This window comes from Podarcis vaucheri (assembly GCF_965113315.1).
Source record: "Podarcis vaucheri genome assembly, chromosome: 9".
NCBI lineage: Eukaryota > Metazoa > Chordata > Lepidosauria > Squamata > Lacertidae > Podarcis > Podarcis vaucheri.
The window spans coordinates 77,605,616-77,617,650 of NC_138767.1; the positions used below are offsets into that span (position 1 = coordinate 77,605,616).

Consider the following 12,035-nt stretch of genomic DNA (forward strand, 5'->3'; position numbering starts at 1 on the left):
CAATGCGGAGGAGGGAGCTGGATTTACGACGTGAACGTGCAATTCAGCAAAGAAAGAAGAAGAAGAAGGTTTCACAGTTGCGTTTCCAATTCGGGCTGAGGCAAGAGGCGCTTCGGGGAGCCTGACTCCCAGCCCGGTATCGGGCGCTGGGCCGGCAGCCGCGGGGCGCCATTGCGACGGGCGCCCGGAGCACCTCGAGGCTTCTTCTTTCTGGCGAAGGTGTCCCGCGCCGCCTCCGCCTTCCCTCAGCCGCGCAGAGGAGGAGCCGGGCCCGCCGGGCGCTGCGAGGGAGGCGCAAGTCCGCGCGCGAGGAGGAGCCGGGCGGGAAGGCGGAGGCGGAGGCGAGGATGGCGGCCCCGGGGGGCTCCCGGCGCCGCGGCGGGAAGAAGCGCCCCTGACGGGACTCGCGCTATGCGCGCAGGTGAGGAAGGCGGGAGAGCAGCGGAGGCGCCCCCGGAGGCTGGGGACCGGCGGCAAGCGCAGCCCGCCTGCTGCTGCGCCCGCAGCAGGTGCTCAGGCCGCCTCTCCCTCGGCGGCGTTTCCCAGGTGCGAGCCCGGAAAGCGGCAGGCCGCGTGGGGAAGCGAGCGCGGGACGGGCGCCGGGCTCCGCTTCCCTCCGGGCGGGCGGGCGGGCCTGGTGGAGGCGGCGCCCGCCCTTGAGCTGCGCGCCATGGCCGCTTGAAGGCGTCTCCTCACACTTGGGAAACGGCTCCTCCTCGGTCTCTCTCGGCTCGGGGAAGTTTCTTCCGCTTGTGCGAGCTGATAAGGAAGGAAGAACTGATAAGGAAGGCCAGAAGGAAGGCCGAGGGACCGGCTGCAGCGGGGGGATCTCCCGAGGCTAGGGCGGGTGTCCGCCGCGCACACACCTAACAGCAGGAGATAGAAAATCAAGACGAAAATCAAACGCCCTGCAACTGCGGTAGATAAATTTCATGAAATAAATAAAAATAAATTATATTGATAGCTCAACTTTTGTGACTTTTAAATATATATATATATATTCCAGAAGAAGCATTCATCATCTGCAGTTTGGAGAAATGTGGTTTGATCCAATTAGGCATCTGTGCATATGCTTGACATTTGAGCGACTGCTGTGTTCTTGACATGGGGCAGTATTTGAAGGCTGTCTCTGGTACAAAAGAAAATGGGTCCCCAGTAGGGAGTACCTTAACATCTGGACTGGATTCCTGACAACTTCAGCATCCTCCTCATGACTAGAAACCTGCTTAGAGAACTGTCCTCTTGCTTATGACTTTGCTGTAGAGCATTGGGTTCTTCCTTTCCTGAGACTTCGGGTGATAGCAAGGAAAAGCCTCCTCTTGCTTGGGCTTACAAATCAAGGAAATATTTCCATTAGTAAGTAGCCTTGCTTTGAAAGCTGAGAATTAGCGATCTTGTCACCAGTAACCTGAAAACCAAGCAAAGTCTGCATTGGTTGTCCCCATGGCTTCTAATAGTTGTGGTTGCTTCTCTTGGTTTTGCCTGGAGAGGCAGGCAAGGTCTTGGAGACATCTGAGGTATGGCCCTTGTCGGCTGGTGGCACCTGGAAAGCCGGCCCAGCCTGGTCAATAGGATAGCAATGCTGCTTTTTAGCGTTGGATATGTGGCTGCTGTTTTGTTGTTCAGTCTCTTCTTGGTGAAGAAGAGCATTCAACCAAGATGACTTGAGCAAATATTGGTTAGTCTAAAATTTGCCATTTGGGCATAAGGTGCTTGTGAGGGTAGTTGGTAGGCAATTTAGAGTATAGTTTTGAAGAAAGCTGCCTTTCTCAAACATGGATTTGTCAAGTCATTGCAATCTGACTATTGCAACCTATATAGCCTAAAATATGAAAAAGAATTTGTAATTTACAGCTCTCAAATTCTGTACATAGAATAGCATATCTGAGGAATGTCTATGAAGTCCCTGCCAGAATCATATCCCTAGATACCTTTTTAAAAGCAGGAATGAGGTCTCCCAGCTTGTCTGCAGGCCATACCCCATTCTGGCTCTCTGACTTGCCACTGGCCTCTGTTCCATCCCCTCCATTGACGGTCTTGACTGGTGAGCTTTTGGCAGCTGAGAAGCAGGGCCATTGGAGCTGTGTAGTGCCGAGAGCTTGGTTGGAAACGGGGAGTAAATGCAATGTGATAGTGCTCTCCTCTTCCTGCATCTCCAGTTTGCTGCATTTCCTTTGGTTGTGCTGAGAAAGGGGCTTTTCCTCAAGCACACAGTGAAGAAGCAAAGAAAGGAAGTCCCTTTTGTAGTGGGAAGTCTGTATGTTTTGGCTCTGACATTGCTGGTATGCAACCCCTCATCCAGTACATCCAGTATTCCAGCAAAATATAAAAAATAAAATAAAATTTCAAACATTAAAAACTTCCTGTGACTGCATTACTTGATAAAAGATGACTTGAGTAGCCTGGGGTCCTAAGCAGTTGTGCCCTTTGTCATCCCTGCTTCCTGATATATTTATAGAGCCACCCAGCCAGTGTGGTGTAGTGGTTAAGAGCGGTAGTCTTGTAATCTAGTGAACCGGGTTCTCAGCTCCTCCACATGCAGCTACTGGGTGACTTTGGGCCAGTCACACTTCTCTGAAGTCTCTCAGCCCCACTCACCTCACAGAGTGTTTGTTGTGGGGGAGGAAGGGAAAGGAGAATGTTAGCCGCTTTGAGACTCCTTAAAGGGAGTGAAAGGCGGGGTATCAAATCCAAACTCCTCCTCCTCCTCCTCCTCCTCCTCCTCCTCTTCTTCTTCTATTAGATTATGCTACATCTAAATAGTGAGAGATGCATAATGAACTTACTTATGACAGTCTCTTCCACCAACAGATCAGTGTGTGGCAATCCTGAACAAGATATACTTGCTGAGTGAATGTGTTTGCACTGCTTTTCCAACAGTAGCAAATGAATAAATAAATGCAGAGGAGCTTTAAGACTCCAACCCATCACGCAAAAGGTTTTGCTTCCGACGTGTCTTTGTGGTTGAAAGCAGAATGACATATTAGTACTTGCACAGTCTATAAACATGGATGCAGGATAGTGTGAAAGGGGAATAAGCTAGCATATTCTGATGGAAAGCTGCTGTTTGGATAACTGTTGCCTGTTGCCATATCTGTTTTGAAAAAATGAGGTGTGTATGACTACAGGCATAACAGGATTGTGCTTCATTGAAGTGGGAACTGGCATGAGCGAGGTGAGGGGAGAAACCAGTATTTTCCTAGAGGTGAAGAAAAATGTAATTTGGGCAGAAATAGTTTGGAGGTAAGAGTTTAGAAGAAGGAATCTGGTGAGAACTGAATTCTGCCAGAAAATTAATTTTCAAGGAATCTGGGGAAGGTGAATATGTAAAAAGAAAATATTTTTATTACAGGAAATTGTAATTGGGCTTTTATGTATAAGATCTTTGCTGAATCAGTTCAAAATTCATTTGAGTCATCAATACAGATGCTGGAGAATTCCGCTCTAAGTAGAGGCAGATACAGAAATTCCCTGTTTGCATGTTTGATCAATGCTCAGGAATGTACTTCCTTGAAGTGAATGGAATCCACATTCATTCATCCACACTGTTTTAAGTGAAGATTTTATGTAATTAATATGGTAATTTTGGCTTGTTGCTTTACTTGATGTTTCCTAACACTATTACTGTATCATGAAGCACAACAGAGGTTTAGAAGAATGAGGGGATATGGCTGGACGTTAGCTGCTTCATTTACTTTAAAACAGAATGCACATGGAGGTAAATAACACAAGGTATTGGTTTTTGGCTGACAGAAGGGTTTCTAAAATGTAGGAAAGTCAATGCTGTATACAGGTGCCTCTTTGCTTTTCTTATTACATGGAGAAGAATAATCTCTCAATATCTGTGGATTTTATTTGTGATCCTCCATTAAAGTTCTAGCCTCTTTGTCGGCGTGGGAAGAACCATCCTGTTTTGACTACCCATATTTGACCACTGTATACTTTTTTAAAAAGTATAATTAAATCTAAAATTTCCTCCCCCTTCCTTGCAGTTTTCTTGACATAACTAAACTTGACCAACCCTGATGCCCAAGTGAGGGAAGTGAGCTAGGATGACAAATTTATAGTGAGCTGTGAAATCAAGATATCCCCACTTACCTGGGAGTAGATTAGCTTTACAGTCATAAATGGCTTTGTGGTGAGCAATTAACCACTTCATTAACTGTGTCTTTAAGGTGTCAGAAGGCTCTTTGCTGTTTTTCCTCAAAAAGAGTAACAGGGCTACTTTCTGAAAATTCATTAACTTTGAAGGGAGTATGCAGGGAAATAAATTCATTTGTAAATATTGAATTAATATGAGATATGCATGTCTATTGTGTGCTATGTAAAAAAAATCATATGTGTAAAATATAACACATATACTGCAATTCAAACTGCATATACTTTCACACACAACAGAACACAGACTTGCACGAAATAAAGCAATTGCAGTGAAATTCAAAGACCACATGAAAGTGTAAATTATAATCAGAAGGGTTGAGGCATGTTCATACATTGCTTTCATCAAGCAGCCTTTTCCAGCTGTAGCTTGCCCGGTGTTTCTACAAGCTCACAAGGAGGATGTGAAGCTAATTTCCCTTTTTGTCCTTAGTTTCTGGTATTCAGAGGTATTATGCCTCTGAAAGCAGTAGATTCATTTAGTGTACATGGGTAATAGCTGTTCATTGATACTCTATGAATTTGTCTGATCCTCTTTAAAGCCATTAATATAGTGGTCATATTAATATAGTGAAGAGAAATAACATGTGCAGTGTTTTACAAAGTTACGGTACATTCATTCCCCTTCCTCTTGCTTCCAGAACCATGGAAAGCCGGGTTGGGGGTGCTGAAGGAAAGAGAAGAAATTCAGAGCACAGCATTCTGTGGTGGTGTAGCAAATAAAAGGTATAGGCATTTGGTGCCCAGGCCTTCGCTCTGCTTTATACTAACTTAGACAAGTTGTCTGTCTCCATCTTAGTCCAGAATTTTAGCAGCAGTCAGTTAAATGTCTCTAGGAAGCTTACAAGCAGAGCATGAGAGCAACTGCAGTCTCCTGGCTCCTAAGAGGAACTTTGTGTGGGTGAGACTGAGGGGTTGAATAGCTTGGCAGGCTAAGTGTAACTTGGACAAGCCCCACATTTTGGAAGCGCCATCTGCCGCTGCATTAAGCGCTGTAGATTGGAATCAGTGTTCTTGCTTTTACAAAATACAGCCCCAGATTATAGATGGATAGGTGATATCCATAAAGTTGGGCAAAGGGTGGGGTGGCATGAAAAGAACACTCTATTTCTCTGTTTTGGTGTCTGTTGTTAAGCCACCATTTTGGTCATAAACTGGAGTGCCATAGCGTTATCATTGTATAAACTTTCCATGTGGATGTGGAGAAAGAGGTTGTTGTGCCCACAAGTCGGTTAAACTAGTGAATCTTTATATGGTACGGATCCTTGAGACTATAATAAATAATACATGAGACACTACATATGAATTGATTTTTTAAATAGTTTTTTAATTTCAAATACTGAGCGACAGTGGGCCAACTTTTGGGCAGAAATGTTTCTGGAGATAATACAGCCTTTTGATAAGGGTTTCTGCTCTATTCATGGAGGTTTTACTTGAGGGCTGTAATTGCTAGTTGTTGGGCGAATAGTCCCTTTGTTAGATCATTACGAGAAAGCTAGAGCTTGCAGATTAAATTGTGGATGTATTCTGACTGTGGCAGATGTTGAAAGAGCAAGAAGAACTGGGTGGGGAGGGGCTGGCTCATGTAGAACAGCACCAAGAAATTATTATATACTTTCACTGAGTAGTAGACATCAATGAAAAACATCTTTTTCATAGGACACCATGTTAAATATAATATACAGACAAAGAAACAAGTGAGCAAAGCTTGTAGATAAAGTGTCAGGAGGGCTAAAGCATAGAATGAGGCTTGGTGTGTGAGAGATGCTCATAAGAAGACTGATTTTTTTTACTGTGCTCAATGCAAGAGAAAGAACAAGGAAATAGTAGCTTTGCTGGAGAAATGTGATACAAGGTGCGTTTTCCGCCCTGGGCTCTTTTGGGAGGAAGGGCGGGGTAGAAATGTAATGAATAAACTAACGAATAATAACTTCTACTTTGCCTCAGTTTTCTCCCACCAGGTTAACCTGGCAAAAATATAGCAAATTGACAAGGAGAGTGCTGCAGTCCAAGTTGGGTAAAGCAGTATGGGAGCAGCTATCAGCCTCTCTAAATGAATCCAGGACTTGACAATTACTCAAGGAACTAAAGCTGTAATCTCAAAAGCCTCTGTCCATTCAAGTTTTCGGAATTGTTAGAGAACAAGAGAAGTAGAGGCAAGCAAATCCCTCCCTCTACAAAAAGAGGGAAAGAGGACCCAGGCTACTGCTGTGTCAATAGCATTATGTCAATAATGTCAATAGTTGGAAATGTTCTTGCTAATCTGATAACCCTGGTAGTCTTTACTTGGACTTTGTCATTTTAAGGCATTGTGCAACTGTACTCATTATATTGCCTATTTTATGATTTTGTTTTTCACCTTCAAATTTTAATCTGCTGTTATAATTCTTCTCTCTGTTTTATGCACATCATAAAATGAAGTTTTAAAAACTTTGAAAAAAGAAAGAAAGCTGGACTCAGAAAAGTACATGCATTACAAAGAGCTGGCTTGGGTTTCTCAACAATAATTTATGCCTGAGTAACTGTATCTTCTTTTTAAATATAATTACTACCCCAGGTAGCTAAGGAGAATGCTGTAGATATGGTATACCTTGTGAAAAGTCTTCTTCCCCACCCATGCTATTCTTTATGAGCTGGAAAAATGTGGGCAAGATTGTGCTATTGTTAAGTAAATTTGCAGCTGTTTGGTAAGCTATGGTAAACTGTTTGGTAAGAGTGCCCATCTGTGGTGAGAATTGACAAGTTGGGTCTTGGGCTCAGTGGCTTTCAACATAGTTAATAAATGACATGGATGAAGGAGTAGAGGGGATCCTTATCAAATCTGCAAGTGACATCAAACTGGTAGAGCTACCTAACAACCTTGAAGACAGAAACAAAATTTCAGAATTATCATGATGGGATGGAGAACTGTGCCAAAAGTAAATATTGGTCTAACAGATTATATAAAGTTCTGCATTTGATTAGGCAGAATCAGGTGGATAAATGTTGAATGGAATATACTGAGCTTTATTTACAACAGTGCATGTGGGAAGAGGTTTTAGTACACCACAAGTTAAAGGTGAGTCACCAGGGCAATATGATAGCTAAGAAAGTTAATGTAACTCTGTGCTTCATCAACAGAATTATAGCTACCAGATCTTTAGAGGTAATGGCACCCTTTTATTCTGCTTTGGTCAGATCTCACCTAGAATTCTGTGCCCAAACTCGATACCATAGTTTAAGACGGATACCAGTGCGGGGGCACTGGAAAGTGTCTGGAGGAGTGTGACAAGGTTGCTGAAGGCCCTGGAAAGATTAAAGGAGTTGTATACATTTGGCCTAAAAAAGAAATGAAGAGGCAATTTGATAGCTATCTTTCAAAATTTGAAGGTGTTATGAGTTTAGATGTGTATGTGTCATTGTGTTAAACTGGATGCCAGCCCCCTCTAATCTCTGGATCCAGAAACGTTAAAACCTATTCAAGCCAAGCTTGCTTCCTGGCGAATGATCGCCTGGCCCTTAAGGGAGCAAACGATTACGGGGCTCTGTGTGAGACAGCAAATAGGTGGGGGGGGCCCTCCCACAACAGACAAAGCTGAATTTGACATGGAGTTTTTGGGGCTGTGATGTGAACTTAGAAATAAAGCAGCAAGCAGAAGAGAGTCAGAGAGCAGTGTTTGATGTCTGTTTGAATCCAAGGCTGTGGCGACAGGAGTTAATGCTGCGAGCCCCTTCACTGTAGGCTCAGGTTATATATGTGTAAATAAACCATATATCATAAAGGCACCACAGTCTCCGCTGTGCCTCATTTCAAAGGAACTGGTTCAAATGTCAGGAGAACAAATTTTGACTAAATATTAGAAAAATCTTCATGTGTGTATGAGCAGTTTGACAGTGAGACAGAGTGCCCTGGAAAGTTGTGAACTTTTTGTTTGTCAGGTGGTCATGCAGCCTGTAGTTTAAAACCTTTGAGGTGGATGCAGTACCAGAAAATTACTTGCACTGACTAGATTGGCCTTGAAGCCCCTTCCAACCTTGTGATTCTATAGCCTAGGATAGCTTCCCTCAACCTGGTGCCCAGCAGAGATGTTTTGAATATCAGCTCTCTTTACCCCCCTGTCAGGGAACTGACATCGGAGCCAGAGGCGGAGGGAAGGCTCTCAAGTGATGCTGGAGAGGGACCCAGCAGGGAGAGAGGTAGCTCGGGGGGGGGGGGGAAGGAATCAGCGCAACACCAGGGATAAAGGGGGGCAGATGGGGGAATCGGTGAGAGGGCTCCAGGACTCTTCGCTGGACACCAGCGGGGAGAGTACGGGTCCTCCGCTACCCACACCCTCCCTGCGCAGAAGACTTCCGCGCAGGGAGAGTAGGAGGAGACTTGGCGTCAAACAGCTTTTATGCTGGAAAAGGTTTAAGAAATGCCCACTGACGGATTCTGCTAGCGACTGAGGCAGCCACGAAGTGAAGGGCTGCCCAGACTGAAAGGTTTAGCAAGGCAACAAAGCCTGGAGAGGCAGCAACTTACGCACGAGCAACCCCTATATTCATTACACCCCCCAATTGGCCAGGTATGGTGAGAGTTGTTTAGGCTTATCTTCAGCTAGGGGATGAGGGATATTTTTTTTATAATAACCTGCACTGATTTTCTGCAAATCAAGTCTCTTTGCTCTTTCTTGTAGAGAAAATGTTTTGTCCACATAAAGGATTTAAGATCCAGTTTTAGCACTTCTCAGTATTTTCAGAGTCAGTAACAATCAAGTGCTTCATAGAGATCATTAAGTTCTTGATGGCAGTGAGTATGGAAATTGTGCATCGTAGGAAATGCTAGTGATTAATAGGTATATAAATGCCTTAAATAAATAATTGAAAAGAGTAGTGTACAGTATTAGAGAAAATCTTGATTGAGCGTTCATATTGTAGAGTGGCTGTTAGCTCTAGAAGAGAAATTAACTCTCAGTGTAGATTAGCTGGTGGGGGATACAATTTTATGGATGTGTGGTTCCCTTTTCTTACTTACTTTAACTCATAGGGAGGGGCTTTTCAACTACTAGTTCTGCAGTTATAGGTGGGTAGCCGTATTGGTCTGCCGTAGTCGAAACAAAATAAAAAAAATCCTTCCAGTAGCACCTTAGAGACCAACTAAGTTAGTTATTGGTATGAACTTTTGTGTGCATGCAAGGTATCTGAAGAAGTGTGCATGCACACGAAAGCTCATACCAATAACAAACTTAGTTGGTCTCTAAGGTGCTACTGGAAGGATTTTTTTTATTTAGTTCTTCAGTGATTATTTTGGAGGGATTCTGTTGTATATCGGTACTTTTGCTGTCACTATACTTGAAAATCTGTTTTGATGTGATTTGACCTTAGACCTTATCTATGTATCTAATCTTCAAATCCCGCACCAGTGCTGGTTGTTTTTTATGCTGTGAAACTTGTTAATAACAGTACAGTGGTACCTCAGGTTACATACGCTTCAGGTTACAGACTCCGCTAACCCAGAAATACTGGTAGTATCTCGGGTTAAGAACTTTGCTTCAGGATGAGAACAGAAATTGTGTTCCGGCGGCGCGGCAGCAGTGGGAGGCCCCATTAGCTAAAGTGTTGCTTCAGGTTAAGAACAGTTTCAGGTTAAGAACAGACCTCCAGAACGAATTAAGTTCTTAACCCGAGGTACCACTGTAGAATTTATGAAGAGTTGCTGTTTGGGCATATTGAAGTAAACTGCTCTTTTGGTAGATTAATTACTGTATATTTTGCTATGTTATTATTTGCATGTAAATTGTTATTTCTTTTCTGCACTGATATGTTGAGGACAGTTGTGTGACACTTAGAATCATAGAATTGTAGAGTTGGAACCCAAGGGTCTGTTGGTGAGAGAGGGGGAATTTAGTTTTAATTAAGTTACTTTATTTTTTACAGTGGTTCCATGCACAGTAAGTCCACAACTTAAACACAATTTACTTGTGTGCATTCAGCTTTACATGCTTGGGGAAATTAAGAAATAAAAAGGGGGTGGGCACCCAGGAAAAATGACTTTGGCAATCCCACCCGCCAATAAACCCAATGTGTTTTTACTGTACACGATTTTGGCTTTAGGCATGATCCCCAGAACATAAACCCTGGGAAAGTTGCAGGCATGCTTTGTTTGTTTATTCAGTGGGGGAAGTATAACAGTGTAATGAAATTGCATATATATATGATGCTGAAGAGCAATCAGTGTTCATAATACTGAGCTTCTGAGTTGCAGGGTTTTTTTTCTCAAGCAGGATGATAAAAGAAATAGGGGAAAGAATATTTCTAACAGGGTATAGCATTAAATCATGGGCATCACCAGGATTTTTGTTGGGGGAGGGCAGGACTTTTGTTAGAGCGGACAGAACTGATGTGATTGGTCAGTTGGTTAAGTATTTCTATTCTTTTACTTGATCTGGGCTACACCCAGCCTTGGCTACACCCATGCATTAAACCAGGGGTCAGCAACCTTTTTGAGCTGTGGGCTAGTCCCTCATCCCTCATACCATGTGGTGGGGCGGACTATATTTTGAATGAAAAGAAATGAACGAATTCCTGTGCCCCACAAATAACCCAGAGATGCATTTTAAATAAAAGCACACATTCTGGTCATATAAAACACGCTGATTCCCGGACCGTCCGCGGGCCGGATTTAGAAGGCGATTGGGCCGGATCTGGCCCCCGGGCCTTAGGTTGCCTACCCCTGCATTAAACCCTTGTATGCAGCTAGCTTTCAGTCTTAAGATGGCAATAGATGGAACTGTTGCAGAGAAGATTGATTAGATCATAATTGTGTCTTGTTAAAAGAGATCATACCGAGTCACGCAAGGGCAGAGAAGCAATGAAGACTGCATTTGGAAATACTGTGTGCATTTCAAGTTCCTTTTTTCAGCTTTGGTTAGTTGTCTGTTTTCCGAAGTACATAAATAAACTGGGACTTTCTGCTTTGTCGTTTTTTTTAAATAGACTGCAAACTTCCTGGAATTTCTGACTCGTTTTGACACCAAGCATGTTCTCTGCTACCAGCAGAAGAATTTGTATGCCACTCAGCAGCTGAAAGCACACATCTGCAACTGGAACAATAAACCCACTGAAAGCAAAAATAAAAATAAAAATTTCAAGATGAGTGCCATGTTGTCATGGTTTTCAATATGTGGCACACACTTAAACATTGTCTACCGAGAGGAAACTCTTACTGAATTAAGTGGGGCTTACTTGGGTGGCGTTGTGGGTTTAACCATAGAGCTTAAGGCTTGCGGATCGGAAGGTCAGCGGTTCGAATCCCTGTTACGGGGTGAGCTCCTGTTGTTCGGTCCCAGCTCCTGCCAACCTGGCAGTTCAAAAGCATGCCAGTGCAAGTAGATGAATAGGTAGCACTCGGGCGGGAAGGTAAACGGCATTTCCGTGCACTGCTCTGGTTCGCCAGAAGCGGCTTAGTCATGCTGGCCACATGACCCGGAAGCTGTGCGCCGGCTCCCTCGGCCAATAAAGCGAGATGAGCGCCGCAACCCCAGAGTCAGTCACGACTGGACCTAATGGTCAGGGGTCCCTTTACCTTTACCTTACTCCCAGGTAGCTGGTCCTGATGGAGTTCATAGGAGTGTGGTGAAGTCATTTTGGTTTTCTCCCCCCTCTCCTCTCTTGCAAACATATTGTGGAACGTTCAGCATTGCAGTTTTACACCTAAGTTAACTGAAAGGTGTCCTGCTTTGGTTCAGAAGAGGCATGGATTGAATGCCTCTATTTTCACTGAAAGGCTGGAGGGTGTGAGATTCTACAGTGGTGCCTCGCAAGACGAAATTAATTCGTTCTGCAAGTTTTTTCTTCTTGCGAGTTTTTCGTCTTGCGAAGCACGGTTTCCCATAGGAATGCATTGAAAATCAATT

General features: G+C 43.8%; 1 protein-coding gene across 1 annotated transcript in view; it reads right to left on the minus strand.

The window, feature by feature from the left end:
* The window catches only part of PPP2R2C (protein phosphatase 2 regulatory subunit Bgamma), a 50,211-nt gene extending 49,428 nt beyond the window's left edge, over positions 1 to 783 (minus strand). Inside the window, exon 1 of the mRNA XM_082238569.1 lies at positions 697 to 783. The gene's annotated coding sequence lies outside the window, so the exon portion shown is untranslated. The remainder of the gene's footprint in view (positions 1 to 696) is intronic.
* Positions 784 to 12,035: the final 11,252 nt, after the last annotated feature.